The sequence below is a fragment of the Hemitrygon akajei genome, chromosome 5 (assembly GCF_048418815.1).
Source record: "Hemitrygon akajei chromosome 5, sHemAka1.3, whole genome shotgun sequence".
NCBI lineage: Eukaryota > Metazoa > Chordata > Chondrichthyes > Myliobatiformes > Dasyatidae > Hemitrygon > Hemitrygon akajei.
In genome coordinates, this window is record NC_133128.1 from 16508313 (window position 1) to 16530541 (window position 22229).

The following is a 22229-nucleotide window of genomic DNA, read 5'->3' on the forward strand; positions in this document are numbered from 1 at the left end:
CAACCCAAATCTCCTCAAACTCCTAATGACATATAGCCACTGTCTTCCCTTCTTTATAGCTGCATTGATTTGTTGGGATCAGGTTATGCTTTTAAGATATTTTCTCTGTAATAATAATCCTTAAATCCAAGAGGAAAAATCTAAATCTTTACCTATATAGCATACATGTGTCTCTGTGTCGGGAAATGTTGAAGAGGCTTGATCCAAACGCAGAGCAGCGGAGATGATTTAGCAGTGATCAATAACGTTAATGATAAACTGTAAAATAACATTTAATCGCATATGGTGTCCTGTTTGTTCTTTGGCGAGGTGGGGACATCACACAGCATCCACACAAGCTGATTACCCAGTTTGGCGGGTCCGAAGGCTGCTCCCCCTAGACAAGAATGAGCTGAACGAGCCTGAGGTGACCCAGGGGGGTTACAGAGGTCCACAAGATTATGAGAGGCATAGATAGGGTGGATAGTCAGTACCTGTTTCCCAGGGCACCAATAGCAAACACCAGAGGGCATATGTACAAAATTAAGGGAGGGAAGTTTAGGGGAGACATCAGGGGTAAGTTTTTTTACACAGAGGGTTGTGAGTGCCTGGAATGACTTGCCAGGGATGGTGGTGGAGGCTAAAACATTAGGGGTATTTAAGAGCCTCTTGGACAGGCACATGGATGAAAGAAAAATGGACGGTTATGGGGTAGTGTGGGTTTAGTACTTTTTTTAAGGATTATATGGGTTGGCAAAACATGGAGGGCTGAAGGGCCTGTACTGTGCTGTAGTGTTCTATGGTTCTAAGGTAACTGAAGGCTAGAAGCAACTGGTTGAGGCTGGCTGGTTCGAATGAGTGAACAAGAGTTGTGGATGAGAACAGGGTTTAAATAGGCTGCAGGTGATGAGTTGGAATCGAGTGGCAGGTGACTCCTTCTAGCTGTGTGGTGTCTGAGTGGTGCCTGCCAGTTTGGACCTGAGGTGAAATGGTCTTGTCCATATCAAATTTCCAGCTAGGCTTTAGGAGCTGAGTGGCATTATCACTTATCATGGTGTAGCGCTATTACAGCGCCAAGTAACCTCCAACCTGACTAAGACTGGAGTTCAATTTCGGCCGTGGTAAGGAGCCTGTATGTTTTCCCCGTGACTACATGGGTTTGTTCGAGGTGCTTTGGTTTCTATATTCCAAATATGTATGGTTAGGGTTAGTGAGGTGTGGGCAAGCTATTTTATGCCAGAAGCATTGCAACACTTGCAGGCTGCCTGGGAAAATCCTCGCTGATTTGATTTGATGCAAACAATGCACTTCACTGTTTGTTTTGATGGTTTGATGTACATGTGACAAATAAAATTACTTGCTAATTATTAGTTGCAGCAAGATGGCGCTGGTGATGCCCAGCGACTACTTATCAGCGACAAAGTACATAACAAAGAAAACTACTAAACACCTTACTATAACTCTTTATTAATAACAATCAAATGGAAGGTGAGCAGAGGTGAGGGTAGGCAGGCAGACGAGGGAGGAGGTGGAGGCGAAAGCAAAGGCAAAGGCGAGGCATGGTTCAGCTGGAGGAGGCAGAAACGAGGGAAGTCCCAATGTCTGATCAAGGCCGAATTGGAAAGGTCAGGCATGGACCGAATCATGGCAGTGGAGTCCAGGCCCCAGAGCTGTCCGAGAGCAAGGAACAACCCGAAGTTTGGATGATTTAACTGCCAGGCCAGATTGAAAAGGTGTCAGGATCAGAGGCGAAGGACGGGCTGGTTCTGCTCACTACTCTGCGGCTTTTATTCTGCTCTGCACTCTGGGATGACTGAGGCTGCAGAGATGCCCGGCTTCGCATCTATGGTTCCACGACAGTTACTCGGCTCTGGGATGAACTGAGGCTGTGGCCAGCTCCGGCTGCAGTGATGCTTGGCTTCATGTCCTTCACAAAACTTCAGTTCTAAATGCTATTTGTTTACTTTAATTATTTGTATGATTTTCTTTCTCTCTGTCCATTGGGTGTTTGATGGTCTTTTCCTCATGGGTTCTTTTGGGATTTCTTGGTTTTGTCTGTAAGGAGATGAATCTCAAGGTATACATACTTTGATAATAAATGAACTTTGAACTTTAATATTGTCGTATTAAATTGCCAGGCAGGACTGAGGGGCTGAGTGGCCTACTCCTGCTCCTGAACTTCTTGACCATGTCTGCATGCATTTATGCATTGTGTTGCTGCCACATGATTAGCTGATTAGATATATCCATTAATGAGCAGGTGTACCTAATAAAGTGGCCACTGAGTGTATACGTGTCCCTATAACAACATAGATTCCTACTTCTTCCAAGGCTTCTTTGAAATAATATTTTAGAAAAGGGAATTTAGAATAGAAAATAGAACTCTGGATTCTGTTTTCAAGAAGAAAACGTTGAATTATTTGCCTGAGTATTTGTGAATTTCCCAGGATATCGGTCAATAAACACATCACTGACTTACTCACTTTAAACCAGTGACCCAAAATGGTCTCCCGTGTAACTCCAAAGGAGCAGTATTGCAGGTTTTCAGATTATATACAATCTTCTCTCTCTCAGTCCCTTTGCGTAAAGACATCTTCAAAGATTTGGATGCCTTCTGATGGTTTTGTGGCCAAGTTAGCAGACAATACAAAGATGGTCAGAGGGAGAGGTAGCGTAGGGAAATCAGGGAGCCTGCAGAAGGACCTAGGCAGATTGGGCATGTGGGAAAAGAAATGGCAAATGGAATATAGTGCAGGGAAGTGTATGGTCATGCACATTGGCAGAAGGAATAAAGTTCAAAGTTCAAAGTGTATGTATTATTAAAGTACATATATGTCACCATATACCACCCTGAGATTCATTTTCTTGCAGGCATAGTCAATAAATCATTAATAAAATAATAACCATAATAGAATCAATGAAAGACTACACCAACTTGGATATTCAACCAGTGTGTAAAAGACAACAAACTGTGCAAATACAAAGAAGGAAATAGTAATAAATAAATATATAATACTGAGACCGAGCCATTGAAACTGAGTCCATAGGTTATGGGAACTACTCAGTGTCAAAGTGAGTGAAGTTAAACACAGTTCTCTACGTCACTGGTTTAAGGTGACTGAGTCAGCAGTGTATTTATTGACTGATATTCTGGGATGTTACATCTGCTCAGGCAAGTGATTAGTGATTCTATCATTGAGAACACAATCTGTGATCCTACGCTTTATCAGAAAACCCTTCACCTTGAAGATTGTTCCTTGCCTGTTGTATCATACCAAGAAGGAAAAGGGACCTGGGTCTACATTGTTATACGTGTAAGCATACATGTGGGTTTATACTTCATCACTGATCCAACTCACTGAGTACGAGTCATATGCTCTGTCTCAGCAGCACGTGGACTGTAATCTGAAAATAAACACTGTGTAAGCCAAGGATTTAAGACTTAATATACACTCAGAGGCCACTTTATTAGATACTGGGGGTACCTAATAAAGTGGCCACTGAATGTAGTATGTTTGTGGTCTTCTGCTGCTGTAGACCATCCACTTCGAGGTTCAACCTGTTGTGCATTCAGAGATGCTGTTTTGCACGTCACTGTTGTAACATGTGGTTATTTGAGTTGCTGTTGTATTCCAGTCTGCCCATTCTTCTCTGACCTCTCATTTCATCCACAGAACTGCTGCTCACCGTATGTTTGATTGTTTTCACAACATTCTCTGCAAACGCTAGAGACTGCTGTGTGCAAAAATCCCAGGATGTCAACAGTTTCCGAGATACTTAAACCAGCTCAACTGCCACCAATAATTATTCTACAGTGAAAGTCACTTAGAGCACATTTGTTCCCCATTCTGATGTTTGGTCTCAACAATAAATGAACCTCTTGACCATTTCCTTATGCTTTTAAACATTGTTGCTGCTACATGATTAGCTGATTAGATACTTTCATTAACAAAAAGGTTGCATCTGTGGGGGGGGGGGGGGGGTATGGAAACAGAGTCAATGTTTCAGGGTGGTGACTCCTCATTAGATTTCCAGTATCTGCAATAACTTTTTTTTGGACTTTTTCTTCACTTCCAACTCATGAACGTTTGGGAAACAGATGAAATTTTGGAGGTGCTTAAAAATTAAAAACTGCTATTGAACTGCTTTTGGGAAAGATCCACCAGTACAGAAAAGGCCGGCTGCCTCTGGTTCCCCTCCTCCTCCCTTTTATCCCATGGACCTCTCTCCACTCCAATCAGATTCCTTCTTCTTCTTCAGCCATTAACCTCTTCCACCTCTCAGCTTCTTAATTCATTCTCCCTCTCCACCCACCCTTGGCTATCATCTACCAGCTTGTACTCCACCCCTCCACCCCTCCCCCCACATATTCTGTCCCCTTCCTTTCCAGTCCTGATGAAGGGTCTTGCCCAAAACGTTTAATCCCCTGCCTGACTTGCTGAGGTCCTCCAGTAATCTGTGTGTGTCACTGTACGTGACAAATAAAGCTCGTCTTTAAAACGTGCTATCTCGATTCTTGCCGCAGGAGTGAGAGAGGAGTGATGGCTGTGTGAAGAGACAGCACGTGACATACCGGAGTACCAGCGCGGAAGGACTGACAGGAACGAGGAGATTCAGACGCGTTCTTAGCAGCTGATTTAGTGGTGGCATTTCAGGGTGAAACAAAGGATGTGTGGCACTGCGGTGCAGCAGTTAGTGCGGCTGTCTCATAGCTGCAGCAACCTCCCGCGCTATCTGGGTGGAGAAGACCATAAGACATAGGAGCAGGTTTAACCCATTGAGCACATTGAGTCTACACTGCCATTCCACCATGGCTGATTTATTATCCCTCTCAATCACATTCTCCTGCTTTCTCCCCATAATCTTTGATACCCTTACTAATCAGAACCTATTAATCTCGGCTTTAAATATACCTAATGACCTGACCTCCACAGCTCTGTGTGGCCATGAATTTTATAGATTCACTATCATCCAGCTACAGAAATTCCTCCTCACCTCTGTTCCAAATAGACATCCCTTCATTCTGAGGCCGTGCCTTCTGATCCTACATGATCCCACTACAGGAAGCATCCTCTCTACATCTCTGTGACCGTGTGGGTTTTCCCCTGGTTGCTCCCTCATTCCTTGTAAAATCCACACGGGATAATGGACAAACTCCACCCGGAGAGGTGCAGAATTTCTTGCATCTACGCACGGTAGACCCGAGGACCATAATTTATCATAAACACAAGCGACCCTGCAGATGCTGGAAATTCAGAGCAACATGCACAAAATGCCCGAGGAACTCAGCAGGTCAGGCGGCACTTTCTAAAGGGCAGTTGACAGTTCCGGCTGAGTCTCGTCATTGTGGACTGGAAAGAAAGGGGGGTAAAAGCCAAAATAAGAAGAAGGGGGGAGGGAGAGGGGTAGGGGTACAAGCTGAGCAGGTGATAGGTGAAAACACGCAAGGAAGGGGGAAGAAGATGAAATAAGAAGCTAGGATGTGATAAGTGGAAGAGGTAAAGGATTGAAAAAAAGGCATCTGATAGGAAAGTAGTGTTACCACAATTTATCCCTAGTGTAAAATATAAGCAGGGGACCTGAGTAAATTTATGGCTAGATGTTAGCAGGAGCAAAGGTCAAAGTAAAATTTATTATCAGAGTGCAAACATGTCACCGCGTGCAACCCTGAGATTCTTCTTCCTGTGGGTATGCTCAGCAAATCAATAGGACAGTGACTGTAAATAGAATCAATGTAGAGCATAGAGGACAACAAACAGTGTAAATGCAAATATAAATAAACAATAATAAACAATGAGAGCATGAAATAATAGATAGAGAGTCCTTAATGTGAGAATGTTGGTTGTGAAAACATCTCAATAGATGAGTGTAGTTATCCTCTTTTGTTCAAAAGCCTCATGGTAGAGGGGTAGTAACTGTTCTTGAACCTGGTGGTGTGAGTCCTGAGGCTCTTGTACCTTCTACCTGATGGCAGCAGCTTTGTGTGGTGGGGATCTCTGAAGATGGATGCTGCTTTCCTACGACAGCGGTTCATGTAGATGTGGTAAATGGTTGGGAGGGCTTTACCCAGGAACAAGATGGATGGGAATACTGTGACAACAAGCATGGGCTCGATGGGCCAAATAGCCTCTGTTTAAAAAATACATATATATAAGAAATATGAGCAACTGTAATGGCCAATTAGCAATGAGGCCTCAGTGGAAGATAGAGCTTTACTGGTTGGTTGCAGACTCATACCCAAACAGATGCAAGGATTATTAGTCCAGGAAGCATACAAACACCAGATGGGTGTTGGGAAACGTGAGCCAACAACAAGAACAGCTGTATACTAGATTGACCTCCACAAAGGTACAGAGAGAATGGTGTCAACTTGCTGTGTATGTCAGAAGTACAGAAATACACAACAGAGACCGTGACTGTGGCATACTGTGTGAGCTGATTTGTCCACGCACAACCAAGAATGCTATCCCAGTTACTGGGCTGCTCCAAGTTTCCATATATCAGAAGGATGAAAGGCGTGAGAGTCACAACATTTACCACAGCCCCTGGAAACCTGCTGGCAGGACAAAGGTTTCCTCAGAAACAGGTGTGTGACAATGCAACCCAATTCACCTCAACAGAATGCAGAGAATTTGAATCAGAATCAGATTTAATATTCCTGGCATATGTTGTGAAATGTGCTGCTTTGCAGAAGATGTACAGTGCAGAATGTTAACCATATAACCATATAACAATCACAGCACGGAAACAGGCCAACTCGGCCCTTCTAGTCCGTGCCGAACACTTACTCTCACCTACTCCCACCTACCTGCACTCAGCCCATAACCCTCCATTCCTTTCCTATCCATATACCTATCCAATTTTTTTTTTAAGTGACAAAATCAACCCTGCCTCTACCACTTCTACTGGAAGCTTGTTCCACACAGCTACCACTCTCTGAGTAAAGAAGTTCCCACTCGTGTTAAGGATCTGTAAATTATAATGGAAGTATATATAATAATTTAATTAAATAAGTAGTACCGAAAGAGAGCAAAAAAAGTTTGGCAGTGTACAAGGGCTCAATGTCCATTCAGAAATATGATTGTGGAGGGGAAGAAGCTGTTCCTAAAACCCTAGATTCCTATACAAGCTCCCTGATCATAGCAATGAGAAGAGGATGATAGAGTCCTTAATAATAGATCTGATGAATAATGATCAGGAGCTCCCAACCTTTTATAAGCCACGGACTCCCTACCATTAACCGAGGGGTCCATGAACCCCTGGTTAGGAACCTCTGAAATGATGGATAACGATGAATTTACAGAATGATAGGAGTGGTAATCTCACCCTCATAATATCCACAATATGGTTGATAGACACCTCAAAATCAGGAGGACCCTAAACAATTGCAGATCCCAACTAAATCTCGTTATCATTGACAAATTGTACCCTTCGGACTGACATGAAATATCAGTCCTGTTACTGATTGGCAGAAAGGACCGGACAACTCCGATAAACAAAATCTTCCACAAGACCAGGAGAAAGTAGGGCAGTTGACTTACCGACACATTGCAGAAAGGAAGTGTGTACCACCCACAAAACACATTTCACTTGAACACTATTTGTTTAACATCACTTCCAAACTCAAAAAGGACAAAGGCATCCACCACCAGCAGAAGAGTCAAGTTGCTATCATCCTTGGAATTAAAAGCTGCACCTTCATCAATACTCATACTAAACCCCAATCCTCTTTAACCAACAATACTGTGGAATATCTTTATCATGCTCACACCACCGGGTACAGGAACAGTGATTACCCTTCAACCATCGGGCTCCTGAACCAGCATCAATAACTTCACGCATCTCAATGCAGAAATGACTCTGCAACCTATAGACTCACTTTCAAGAACTCCACAACTCATGTTCTCAGTGTACTTCCTTTCTTTATTTATTATTTAAGAACATGCAAAATAGGAACAAGAGTAGGCCATCCAGCCCATCGAGCCTGCCCTGCCATTCTATAAGATCATGACTGATCTGTTCATAAACTCAGCTCCATCTACCTGCCTTTTCCCCATAACCCTTAATTCCCCTACTATGTAATAATCTATCTAACTGTATTTTAAGTATATTTACTGAAGAAGCCTCAACTGCTTCCCTGGGCAGAGAATTCCACAGATTCACCACTCTCTGGGAAAAACAGTTTCTTCTCCTCTCCATCCTAAATCTTCTCCCCTGAATCTTGAGGGAATGCCCCCTAGTTCTAGTCTCACCTACCAATGGAAACAACTTTCCTACTTCTATCTTACCTATCCCTTTCAAAATTTTGTATGTTTCTATAAGATCCCCTCTCATTCTTCTGAATTCCAGAGAGTATAGACCAGGTGACTCAATCTCTCCTCATAAGTTAACCCATTCATCTCTGGAATCAACCTGGTGAACCTCCTCTGCACTGCCTCCAAAGCCAGTATATCCTTCCTCAAGTATGGAGACCAGAACTGCACACAGTACTCCAGCTGCAGCCTCACCCTGTATAGTTGCAGCATGACCTCCCTGCTCTTGAATTCAATCCCACTAGCAATGAAGGCCAACATTCCATTTGCCTTCTTAATAACCTGTTGTACCTACAAGCCAACTTTTTGTGATTCATGCACAAGCACTCCCAATTCCCTCTGCAGAACAGCATGCTGCAATCTTTCACCATTTAAATAATAATCTGCTCTTCTATTATTCCTTCCAAAGTGGATGATCTCGCATTTATCAACGTTGTATTCTATCTGCCAGACCTTAGCCCACTCACTTAACCTATCTATATCCCCCTGCAGGCTCTCCACATCCTCTGCACAATTTGCTTTTCCACTCAGTTTAGTGTCATCAGCAAATTTTGCTATGCTACACCCAGTCCACTCTTCCAAATCATCACTGTAAATGGTAAACAGCTGCGGGCCCAGCACCAACCCCTGTGGCACCCCACTTACCACTGACTGCCAACCGGAGAAACACCCATTTATACCAACTCTCTGCCTTCTATTGGTTAACCAGTCCACCATCCGTGCCAATACACTTCCTCTGACTCCATGCATCCGTATCTTATTTATAAGTCTCTTGTGCGGCACCTTATCGAACACCTTCTGGAAATCCAAGTATACGACATCCACCTGTTCCCTCTATCCACTGTACTCATTATGTGCTCAAAGAACTCCAGTAAGTTTGTCAAACAGGACCTGCCTTTCTAAATCCATACTGTGTCTGTCTAATGGAACCACTCCTTTCTAAATGTTACGCTATTTCTTCCTTAATGACAGCTTCGAGCATTTTCCCGACTAAGATGTTAAGCTAGCTAGCCTATAGTTGCCCGTCTTTTACCTACATCCTTTTTAAAAAAGTGGCATGACATTTGCTGTCTTCCAATCCGCCGGGACCTACCCAGAGTCTAGAGAATTTTGGTAAATGATTACCAAAGCGTCTACTATAAGCTCCACCAATTCCAGCAGCACCCTGGGATGAATCCCATCAGGACCAGGAGACTTAACTAACTTCAGGCCCTCTAATTTTTTCTCATCACTATCTCTTTAATAACAGTGATTTTATCAAGGTCCTCACCTCCCATTTCATCCATAACATCGTTCTTTGACATATTAGACGTGTCCTCCACCATGAAGACCGACACAAAATAGTCGTTCAATGCCTCAGCCATTTCCTTATCACCCAACATCAATTTCCTCTTATCGTCTTCCAAGGGACCTACATTGACTTTAGCCACCCTCTTCCACTTTATATATTTATAAAAACTTTTGCTATCTGTTTTTGTATTTTGTGCTAATTTACTTTCATACTCTATCTTCCCTTTCCTTATTTCTTGTTTAATTGTTCTTTGTTGCTTTTTAAAGATTTCCCAATCCTCCAGTCTCCCACTACTCTTTGCGACTTTGTACACATAAGCTTGGTATATACTTTAGTTGAGCAGTGTGAAAAATCTCGTTGAAAGTGTTCCACTGTTCCACAACTGTCCTCCCAAATTTTTATTATTTGTATTTGTTTGCCTTTGTACAGTTTGTCCTCTTTCGCATATTCGTTGTTTGGCAGTCTTTTTTTGTGTATAGTTTTTCATTTCTTTATTCTACAGTGAACATCTGCAAGAAAATGAATCTCAGTGTAAGCTATGGTAACATATATGCACTTTGATAATAAATTTACTTTGAATTTCGAGAATAAATGTTTACTTTGATAATGGACACAGCTGTTCAAGAGGATAGCTTCCACCCCTCAAAGGCTGTTAGGGATAGAAAATACACACTGGTCTTGTCCTTTGTCCTGTTGAATAATAGAACTTGATTGCATGGAGGAAGTCACTCAATCCATCCTATCAATGGTGGCCAAAATTGGACTTTAGGTCAATCCCATTTCACTAGTTCTTGGTCCAGAGCTCTGTAGGTTACAGATCTCGTCTTCCAGTTGTTCCACCTCATCTTCAGACGGTGCCCACCGACTGAGTAGAATATCATCCATTTAGGTAGTCGAAACCCCAAACTCTGAATCTGAATCCAAGTCTGATAGAGCTAGAGGTCGAAGATTTCAGACTATCTTGGCATTAGAGGACTGCGTATGTGGCTGGGACGGAAGAAAGGGGCTGTTTTGCTGTGTGTTGTATTGTGTTTCATTATGTTTTTTGTTGCACTGACGAGCGTGGTGGGCATACTGCTCCCAGCACATCCTCGGCTGTGTTGTTTGTTAACGCAAATGACGCATTTCACAGTATTTTTCGATGTACACATGATAAATAAACTTGAATCTTGAGTCTTGATCTTGAATCACGATATCTCTGATCTTTCTCCTTATTCTATGCCTCTTGGCATTCTATGCCTCTTTGCCAGGCGAAATGGGTCATTTTTGTTTTGTTACCGGCATCAGTTAAATTTCTCATCAGTCTTTTTAGTACCAAAGAAAATTTCACCGGCCTAGTCAGCTTCTCCTCATAAATATAATCATCTCGCCCCAGAATACCCTTGTAAATCTCTTCTACAGCTTCTGATCCTATCATAGTAGCAAGGTGTAAGTACATACATTATATAGTAAAATGTCTAGCCTGGATCCAGTGGTCTGTTGGTGGCTTAACCTGTCTAATCTGGCCTCCTTGCTTTTGTATTCAGGTGGTGAATAAAAGATTTTCAATTAGACCATTTGACCAAAGGAAACAAAGACATAGCAGCTGAATTAGGCCATTCAGCCCATCAAGGCTGCTCCACCATTCCATCACGGCTGATTTATTATGCCTCAACCATGTTCTTCTGCCTCCTCCCCATAACCTTTGACAACCTAACTAATCAAGAACCTAACAATTTCCACTTTAGATATACCCAATGACTTGACCTCCACAGCCATCAGTGGCAAAGAAATTCCTCCTCTGATCTGAAAGGACATTCTTGTATTCTAGGTTGAGCCCTCTGGTTCCGCCTACTACAGGAAACATCCAGTTCATTCTATCTAGGCCTTTGAATATTAGATGTTTCAATAAGATTCCCCCCCCCCTCATTCTTCTAAACTCCAGCACATACAGGTGCAGAGCCATCAAATGCTCCTCACATGCAAACGCTTTCACTGCCTGGGTCATTTTTGTGAATCTTCTCTGGATCCTCTCCAGCGCCAGCATTTCCTTCCATAAATAAGGAGCCCAAAACTGCTCATCAAATTAACAGATTATTGAATTCCATGGAGCTAACTTGCTAATTAAGACATCCACATCTGAAATGTGAAAAAGTAACCGGTTCCCTAATCTCCTTAATACACCTTCCAACTTGCATTCTCGTTAATTTGTCATTTAATCCCTCCAGATTCATTTCTGATTTACAGATTGCTTTGAACCATTACGATCTTGTCTTGTTCAACGCCAGACATATTCACTGGGAACATAAAACACAAAGCTGTCCAAAGTGGTTCACTGTTGAATCACACAGTCTTTGCTTCACCCATAATCTTGTTTAAGCATCCGCTTTCCCTGGCCTCAGTTGTGTCTCTTACGTTCATTTCAACTGTTTGCAAACTGTTTCATTGTTTTAAACCATTGATGGCTTTCCAGACATAGTGGTCTCCCTCCTAGATGTCTATTTGCCATCTATTAACTTAAGAATGGATTGACAAAGGTAGTGACATCATATTGACGTCATTGTAAGTCCAGCTGTTCCATGGTTACGCTGCAAAATAAAACTACGTTCATACAGATGTTGAGGGGTTTCTCTTTGGTTAAAAGATTCTTAAGTTTAATGTGAAGTATAAATTTGCAATGAAGTACAAACCGCTTTTTTATTTCCTTCTGTTAGTACTGCTATATAATCTGCACATTGTGGGACAAGTTCACAATTACAGTCTTTCAGTCTTCTAGAAACTGACTTTGCTCTATAACTTACGTTTCAGAATTGGTGATAGTTTAGCTGAAGCCGAATGTGTATGATGCTTCAGAAGGAAAGAATATTTTATCACCCAGTCCCTTCACCTTTTTTGGTCAGTCCAACATCTGGTCACCATGATCTATGTGGCCCCAAATCAAATTTTATGAACTTGCAAAATGATTTAAGCATCCCCTTTGTCTATCAAGATTGCAAACGTTGGAAATATGAAACAAAGTTCAAAAATGGAAATTAAAGTTATTATCAAAGTACAAGTATGTCACCGGTTCTACCCTGATATTCATTTTCTTGCCGGTATTCACAGTGGAACAAAGAAGTAGAATAGAATCAAAGGAAATCTACATACATTACTTACTTTTATTGTTTGCAATATTTGTTGTTTGCTGCACATTGGGTATCTGACAGTCTTTTTTTAATGAGTTCAATTGGGTTTCTTTGTAAGGAGATAATTTGCAAGGCTGCATGTAGCATACATACTTTGATCATAAATGTACTTTGAACTTTGAACTTCGAACTTCAAAACAAAGACTGACAAATTGTGCAAATACAAAAAGAAACAAGTAACAATACCCAAACAAAAAAAAGTTCTGAGAACATGAGCTGTAGAATCCTTGAAAGGTCGTGTTCAGTAATCAGTTCAGTGTAGTGGTGAGTGAAGTTATCCACGCTGGTTCAGGTTGAGGAATAATAACTATTCCTGAACCAGGAGGCATGGAAACTAAGGCTTCTGTACTTTCATCCTGATAGTAGCAGTGAGAGGAGAGCATGGCCTTTTGTGGGCTTTCTGTTCATGGGCATTTGTGTTTCCATACTAGGCTGTGATGCAGTCAGTCAGGATAGTCTCCACTGTGCATCTATAGAGGTTAGTCAGAATTTTAAATGATATCATGAATCTCCGCAAACTCTTAAGGAAGTAGAGAAGCTGCTGTACTTTCTTTGTAATTACAGTTACGTGCTGGGCCTGAGGACAGGCCCTCCAAAACAATTACATGGAGGAATTTAAAGTTGCTGACCTTCTCCACCTCTGATCCTCCGATGAGGACTGGCTCATGGACCTCTGGTTTCCTTCTTCTGAAGTCTATAATCAGCTCCTTGGTCTTACTGACATTGAGTAAGAGGCTGTTGTTGTGGCACCACTCAGCCAGATTTTCTGTGTACCAGGAGATGTTGGAGTGTGCGTAATTAGGCGCATGCCAAGGTCCAATGAAAGGAAGTCTGTTTTAAGCTATGCAGCCTTTGTGTGAGTGGAGTAGTGTTAGAGTGTGGAGTCCAGGCTTTGGCTCGTAGAGGATTCAGTGAGGGAGGCTGAGCCGGTAAGTAGATATTTGTTTTTGTTTACTTCTTTGTTCTTTCTTTCTCATTACACATTTAGAGCAGTGGGAATGCCAGCAGGTTAGTTGAATGCTCCTCTTGCAGGATATGGGAAGGCAGGGAGACCTCCAGTAACCCTGACGGCTACGACTGTGAGAAAAGTTCATCCAACTACAGCTTCTCTCAGACCATTTGGAGCTGGGTGAATTCTAGATCATTCGGGAGGCTGAAGAGTTGATAGACAGGACATACAGGGAGTTCAGTATACCCAAGTAGCAGGACACAGGTAACTGGGTGATTGTCAGGAGAAGGAAAGGGATAGGAAGCCAGTACAGAGTATCTTCCCCCTCAATTATAGATATACCTCTTTAGATTCTGTTTGGGGGATGACCTAGCAGAGGAAGGCCGTAGAGGTCAGGAAGTTGGCACTGAACCTGGCACTGGTGCTCAGAAGGGAAGTGAGCTCTAGTGATAGGAGATTCATTGCTTGAGCGAACGGAGAGAAAGTACTATGGATGAGAACAAGATTCCTGGAGGATATGTTGCCTCCTGGGTGCCAGCATCAGAGGCATCCCAGATTGTGTCCATAGCATTCTGAAGTGGGAGGGTGAGCAGCCAGAGGTCATGGCTCATGTCAGATCTGATGACATGGATGAGGAGGTCCTGCCAAGTGAGTTCAGGAAATTAAGTGCTAAGTGAAAGGACAGGTCCACTGGCTATGATCTCAGGATTGCTGCCCATGCCACATACTAGTGACGCTAGAAATTGGAAAATCATCCAGTTCAGCATGTGGCTAAGAAGATGGTGCAGGAGGGAGGGCTTCAGATTTTTGGATCATTAGGTTCCCTTACAGGAAAGCTGAGACTTGTACAGGTGGGATAGTTTGCACGTCAACTGGAGAAGGAACTAATATCTTTGTAAGAAGGTTTGCTAGTGCTGCATGATAAGTGGAGGGGGGGCATTAAACTAGATTTGCAGGGGGTGGGAAAACCAGAGATCCAAAGAAGATGGTGTAGTTTTTCTGGTTGTGAGGAAAGATGTTGTCAAATCTACATACAAGGTCAGGAATCGAAAGGTTGGGCGTGGTGGAACTGGTGTTCTGAGTTCTGTGTATTTCAGTGCAAGATTTACAAACTCGCTCTCCATTCTACGTTGACAAATACAGTACTGTGCAAAAGCCTTAGGCATCCATATATGTGTCTAAGATTATTACAGAGTACTGTATAAGAAATGCAAGAGAACACGTAAGAAGGAAATCAGGAGGGTGTAAAGAAGGCATGAGGTTGCTTGAGCCGACAAGGTGAAAGAGAATTCCAAGAGCTTCTAAAAATATATTAAGAGCAGAAGAATCCCAAGGGGAAAAATTGGTCCTCTTGAAGATCAGAGAGGTCATCTATGTGTGGAACCGAAAGAGATGGGAGCGATCTTAAATGGATTTTTTTATATCTGTATTTACTCAGCAGATGGACACAGTGTCTATAGAAGTGGGGCAAAACATCAGCGTGGTCATGGACCATTTACCGATTACAGAGGAGGAGATGTTTGCGCTTTGAGGCAAATTATGGTGGTTAAATCCCAGGGCCTGAAGGTGTTCCCTCGGACCTTGTAGGAGGTAAGTGCCAACATTTCAGGGCCCCAAGAAGAGATATTTAAAATGTCCTTAGCAACAGATGAAGTGCCGGAGGATAGATAATGTTATTTGTTGTTTAAGAAAGGCTCTAAAAATAAGCTGTGACATTTTAGGCTGGTGAGTCTGACATCAGTAGTGGGTAAGTTATTGGAAGGTATTCTAAGGGACCAGATATACAGGGACTGTTTAGGGATGGTCAAATTGGCTTTGTGCATAGTAGGTCATGTCTAACCAATCTTTTAGAGTTTTTTCAGGAAGTTACCAGGAAGGTTGAAGAAAGCAACACAATGGCCTTTGGCAAGGTCCCACATGAGAAGCTGGTCAAGAAAGTTCAGTCGCTTGGTATTCAGGATGGGGTAGTGAATTGGATTAGGCATTGGCCTTGTGAGAGAAACCAGAGAGTGGTAGCAGATGTTTTCCTTGCTGACTGGAGTCTTGTGAAAGTGATGGGCTGCAGGAATGAGTGTGGGTCCATCCATTGTTGTTTGTCATCTGTATCAGTGATCTAGACGATAATGTGGTCAAGTGGATCGGCAAATCTGCAGATGATACCAAGACCGGGAGGTGTAATAGTGAAGAAGTCTATCAAAGCTTGCAGCAGAATCTGACCAGCTGGGAAAATGGGCTGAAAAATGGCAGATGGAATTTAATATAGACCAGCGTGAGGTTTTACATCTGAAGGACAAACCAGCATAGGATTTACAATGCTGAATGGTAGAGAACTAATGAATGTGGTAAAACAGGGGGATCTGGGAATACAGATCCATAATTCATTGAAAGTAGCATCATGAGTAGACAGGGGAATAAAGGCAACTTTTGGCACATTTGCCTTCATAAATGAAAGTGCTGAGTACAAAAGTTGTGGTGTTATGTTGAGTTGTTTAAGATGCTGGTGAGGCCTAATTTGGAGTAATGTGTGTAGTTCTGGTCATCTACCTACAGGAAAGACATCCATAAGATTGAAAGAGTGCAGAGAAAATTTACAAGAATGTTGCTGGTACTGGAGCATCTGAGTCAGAGGAAAGGGTTGAACAGGGTAGGACTTTATTCCCTAGAGCATAGGAAAATAAGGGGAGGTTTGATAGAGGTGTGCAAATTATGAGGGGTATAGATACAAGCAGGCTTTTCCACTGAGGTTGGATGGGAGGAAAAGCAGAGGTCATGGATTAGAATCAGAATCAGAATCAGAATCAGGTTTATTATCACCGGTATGTGATGTGAAATTTGTTAACTTAGTAGCAGCAGTACAATGCAATACATAATAGTAAGAAAAAAATAATAAATAAATAGATAGATAAATAATAGTATAAATATATTGAATAGATGGAAAATTGTGCAAAAAACCCCAGAAATACTATGTATTAAAAAAGTGAGGTAGTGTCCAAGGGTTCAATGTCCATTTAGGAATCAGATGGCAGAGGGAAGAAACTGTTCCTGAATCGTTGAGTGTGTGTCTTCAGGTTTCTGTATCTCCTGCTGATGGTAACAATGAGAACAGGGCATGCACTGGGTGCTGGAGGTCCTTAATAATGGATGCTGCCTTTCTGAGACATCGCTCCTAAAGATGTCCTGCGTCCTTCGTAGGCTAGTGCCCAAGATGGAGCCGACTAAATTTACAATCCTCCGCAGCTTCTTTCAGTCCTGTGCAGTAGCCCCCCCCCCCCCAATACCAGACAGTGATTAAGAGGGAAAGGTGAAATGTTTAAGGGGTACATGAGGGGGAGCTTCTTCACTCAGAGGGTGGTGAGAATGTGGAATGAGCTGCTAGTGGAAGTGGTGGATTCAGGTTCCATTTCAACATTTAGGAGAAATTCGGATAGGTACATGGATTGGAGTGGTAAGAAGGGCTATGGTGAGGGTGTAGGAGGATGGGACGAGGAAATTAATGTTTCAGTAAGGACTAGATGGGCTGAAGGGCCTCTTTCTGTGCTGTAGTTCTCCTCAGTGCTCTGGCTGTTTCCTATGTTCCAAATGACATGCCAGTGAATTAATTGGTTGCAAATTGGAAGAGGAAGCGTGGTAGCTTAGTGTTTAGTGTAATACTACTACATCATCAAGTGTCCAATGTGGACAATTCCATATTGTTTGTAGGGAGCTTATGCATTCTCTCCATGACCGTGTGGGTTTCCTCTAAGTGCTACCGTTTCCTTCCACATTCTAAAGAAATACAGGTTGGTAGGTTTAATTATCACATGGGAGCAATTGAGTGGCATGGGCATGTCAGGTGGGAGGGGCCTGTCACCGTGCAGTATCTTGAAATATAAATAGGCAAACAAACAAACAGATATATAAATGGGTGAATAAGTGAATTTGTTTATGTATTTATTTTTAGCGATACAGCACAGAAGAGACCCTTCTGGCCCTTTAAGCTGCAGCGCTCTAGGAACCGCTGACAAGTCCAAGTTAACCCTAACCTAATCATGGGACAATTTACATTGACCAATTAGCCTACTTGGTACACCTTTGGACTGTGGGATGAAACCGGAGCACCGGTGGAAGATCCACACATTCCATGGGGAGGATGTACAGAGACTCATTACAGACGACACCAGAACTGAGCTCCAAACTCCGGAACACCCCGAGCTGTAACAGTGTTACACTAACCGCTACACTACTGTGACATCCAGGAATCAATGAATAGAATTTTCCCTTGGGAAAGAAACAGGAAGAATCTAAAGTGTGGTGATACGTATGTGTGCGAACAGATAAGATACGGGACATGAAGGGAGGGGAATGGTATTCGTTAAAGTGTTCCCTTAGAATCTGGCAAGCACAGATGAACACGAGGGCTTGTGCAAATGCTGGAAATCTTGAGCAACACACAGGACCTTGTGTGTGCTTGTTTGTTCGTCGTGAGCCATGTCATACGACTTGGGCAATCTGGGTCTTTCAATGACCATGATTGTCCTTGACAAATGTTTGTACACTGGTGGTTTGCCATTGCCTTCTTCTGGGCAATGTGATCCCAGCCATTATTAACACTGCTCGGAGATTGCCCGATGTCAGTGGTCGTATAACCAGGACTCGAGATACGCACCGGCTGCTCATACGACCATCCACCACCTGCTCCCATGGCTTTATGTGACCCTGATCAGGAGGCCAAGCAGGTGCTACACCTTGCCCAAATGGTGACCGGCAGGCTAGCGGAGGGAAGGAGTCTTTTACACGTCCTTTGGTAAAGATGTATCACCACTCCACCACTCCTTTGTGCGTGTAGCACAGATAAATAGGCTAAGTGGCCTTCAATTGTGTTTTCATAAGCATAAAACAGTAAAAAGGAGCAGAATTAACAATGAACTGATCAGTGAAAGTCAGCATACATTTGGAAAAGGCATATTGCATCTCGCTTGAGGGAGTATTTCTGATGAAGTAAGAGAGAGAGATGATGAGAAATCTGTTCTTGATATGCTATATACGGATTGTCACAATGCATTTGAAAGTCTGTCCTCAAAAGTGAAGCTACTGGAATAGAAGAAAGCGTCGCAGCCTGAATGGAAAATTAACTGAGCAAAAGGAAAGGGAGAATAGCAACTGGGACAGTAAAAAGCATGGAAAATTTTAAATGGTGAACAACTGAAAAGTGTGAAGTTCTGGTGAGCCTGATGTCCTTGTGCAAAAGGCACTGAAAGATATCATGTATGCAAAACTAGGAATTAAGATGACACATGGGGGTTCATTCATTATGTGCCCTGTCATATGACATGGGTGATCATGGTCTTTCCACAATTATGATTGTTCTTGGCAAATTTTTCTACAGAACTGGTTTGCCGTTGCCTTCTTCTGGGCAGTGTGTTTACAACGCAGGTGATCCCAGCCATTATCAATACTCTTCAGAAATTGTCCACCTGGCATCAGTGGTTGCACGACCAGGACTTGTGATATGCAACAGTTGCTTATACGACCATCCACCACCTGTTCCCACAGCTTTGCGTGACCATGATCGGGGGCTAAGCAGGTAATACATCGTACCCAAGGTGACCTACACAGAGGGTAGGAGCACCTTACACCTCCTATCATAGAGACTTATCTCCACCCCACCACCGCAACAGGAATGCATTCATCTTCATTGCAAGACTGTTTCAGTACAGAAGACACCTTATTATAAGTATTAGCACTTAGTCAAACAACAAGCAGCTACATGGTTCCTTGAAAGCGGCATTACAGGTAAACAGGGTAGGGAAGAAGGATTTTGGCATGCTGGTTTTCATCAGTCAGGGCATTCAGTATTAAAATCTGTGTTACAGCTCTGTTACAGTTGTACAAAATGTTGTCAAGGTCACATTTAGAATATTGTGTTTAGTTTTGGTCACCCTGTTATAGGAAAGCTACCATTAAACTGGAAAGAGTGCATGAGCATGTTGCCAGGACATAGAACATTACAGTACTCTGCAGGCCCTTCAGCCCATGATGTTGTGCTGACCCTCTATTCTACACTAAGATCAATCTAACCCCTCCCTCCTACATAACTCTTCACTTTTCTATCTTCCATATGTTCCTTAAATGATCCTAATGTACTTGCCTCTACCACCAATCCTACCAGGACATTCCATGCACCCACCACCCCCTGCATAAAGAATTTACCTCTGATGCCCCCCCATACTTTCCTCCAATCACCTTAAAATTATGCGCCCTTCTATTAGTCATGCCTTCTCTGGGAATAGTCTCTGGCTGTCCGCTCTTCCTATGCCTCTTGTCATCTTATACACCTGTATCAAGTCACCTCTCAATCTCCTTCTCTCCCAAGAGAAAAGCCCTAGTTAAATCAACCTATATGCCCTCCAGACCAGACAGCATCCTGGGAAATCTGCTCTACACCCTCTCTAAAGTGACCAGAAATGAACAGAATATTCAAGTGTGGTCTAACCAGGGTTTTATAGAGCTATAACAGGATTGGAGGACTAAGCTGACCAGGCCAAGACATTATTCATTAGAGCATAGGAAAATGAGGAGTAATATTATCATTCATCCATTGTGTGTGGAGCTATATGATGTGGGCGATTATAGACTTACCATGGCCAAAATTGTTCTTGGCAATTTTTTCTACAGAAGTGGTTTGCCATTGCCTTCTTCTGAGCAGTGTCTTTACAAGACATGCGACCCTCAGCTTTTATCAATACTCTTCAGAGATTGTCTGCCTGGCATCAGTGAGTGGTTGCATAACCAGGACTTGAGATATGCACCAGCTGCTCATACAACCCTCCATCATCTGTTCCCGTGGGTTCACATGACCCTGATTGAGTGAGGGGGCTAAGTAGATGCTACACCTTGCCCAAGGGTGACCTGCAAGCTAGCGGAGAGAAGGAGCGCTCTACGCCTCCACTGGTAGAGATGTATCTCCACCCCATCACCCAGGTAATATTAGGGAAGTATATAAAACTAAGAGTAACTTAGATATGGAGAAACACACAGTCCTATTCCAGAGTAAGAAGAACCTGACACCATGCCATATCTCTAAATAAAAAATAATAAAATTAGGAAGCCTGTGACTAGAATAACAATCTTCTAAGTTCGTCCATCAATAGCATTTCACCTGCATAACCTGACCAGTATCCTGCACTGGTCGTTGCACATCATAATTAAACAGATTTTCATCTTAAATTAATATTTCTCCCTCCTGTGGGAAAAGAATTCGGTCTTTAGTTACTCCAAATCCCGTTTGTCTTTCTATAAATCTTTTTGGTATCACGTTATTCCACCAAAATTAATTTTAAAGATAATACTCGGGGAATTGCACCTGAAGGTGATTGACTCTGAACTCTGGTAACGTCTGATATTTAGTGTCCTTTCTGCTCTCGCCTCCGATTCCAGTTTAATTTTGGTGTGGTGACTGGAATGCCCCTGTTGAGATTTGCTCTTTACTCTGTTTGCCCTCCACGCTTGCTATGCCAACCGCTAACGTCACCCAAAAGTTTTGGGGTGGAAGAAGAAGTATTTGCAATTAACGTGAACATTAACGATGTCAATCGGAAGGGATTCGGCGATCTTTCTCCCGCGCATGAAAGAGACCTCGCCTAAGTATTTGCCAGCTCGCCCTGTCCAAGCAGCGATAACGGAAATTTAATGTGTTTACTTTGCTTACACACAAGAGGTGTGACGCTGGAAACCGGACTTCCAACGTGTAACAATGCCAACCACAGAAATGGTAAAAAAAAACTCGCCAAATGTCAAGGTGCAGATTTGTGGAGTGAGGTTTGATTGAGATGTTCCCTCACCCTCTCTCTCCCTGCCAGGGCTTTAAATATGGTAAGTTGAGGGAGACCGAAGCATTGACAACCCTTGACGAGGGGCGAACAGTGAGTTAGAGGCTAAACAAGGCTCTAGGTACAATGAAAGCGGCTGCTTTAACGAGTCTCATCATCATCGCTGGGATAGTGGCTCATTGTAAATCATTACCGCGGCCACTTCACCAAACTGAGCGCCGCCAGGGTAAGTCCCGGTTCACTGCCTTTGGAATCAGAAGCGATTTAAAATTCATGTCTTACAACGGGGAATTAACTTTTAAATATTTAGAACTTTACAGTTTCTTCCCTTCAGCCATCAAATTTCTGAACGGTCCATCATCTTTTGCACAATCTGTCTGTCTATCTATCTGTCTAGCAATTCATCTATCTATTTGTCTGTCATCTATCTATCCATCCATCTATCTGTCTGTCTGTCTGTCTATCTGTATCTATCCATCTGTCTGTCTGTCTCTGTCTATCTATCTGTATCTATCCATCTATCTGTCTGTCTCTGTCTATCTATCTGTATCTATCCATCTATCTGTCTGTCTCTATCTATCTGTATCTATCCATCTATATGTCTGTCTGTCTGTCTATCTGTATCTATCCATCTGTCTGTCTGTCTGTCTATCTGTATCTATCCATCTGTCTGTCTGTCTATCTGTATCTATCCATCTATCTCTGTCTATCTAGCTTTCCATTTAT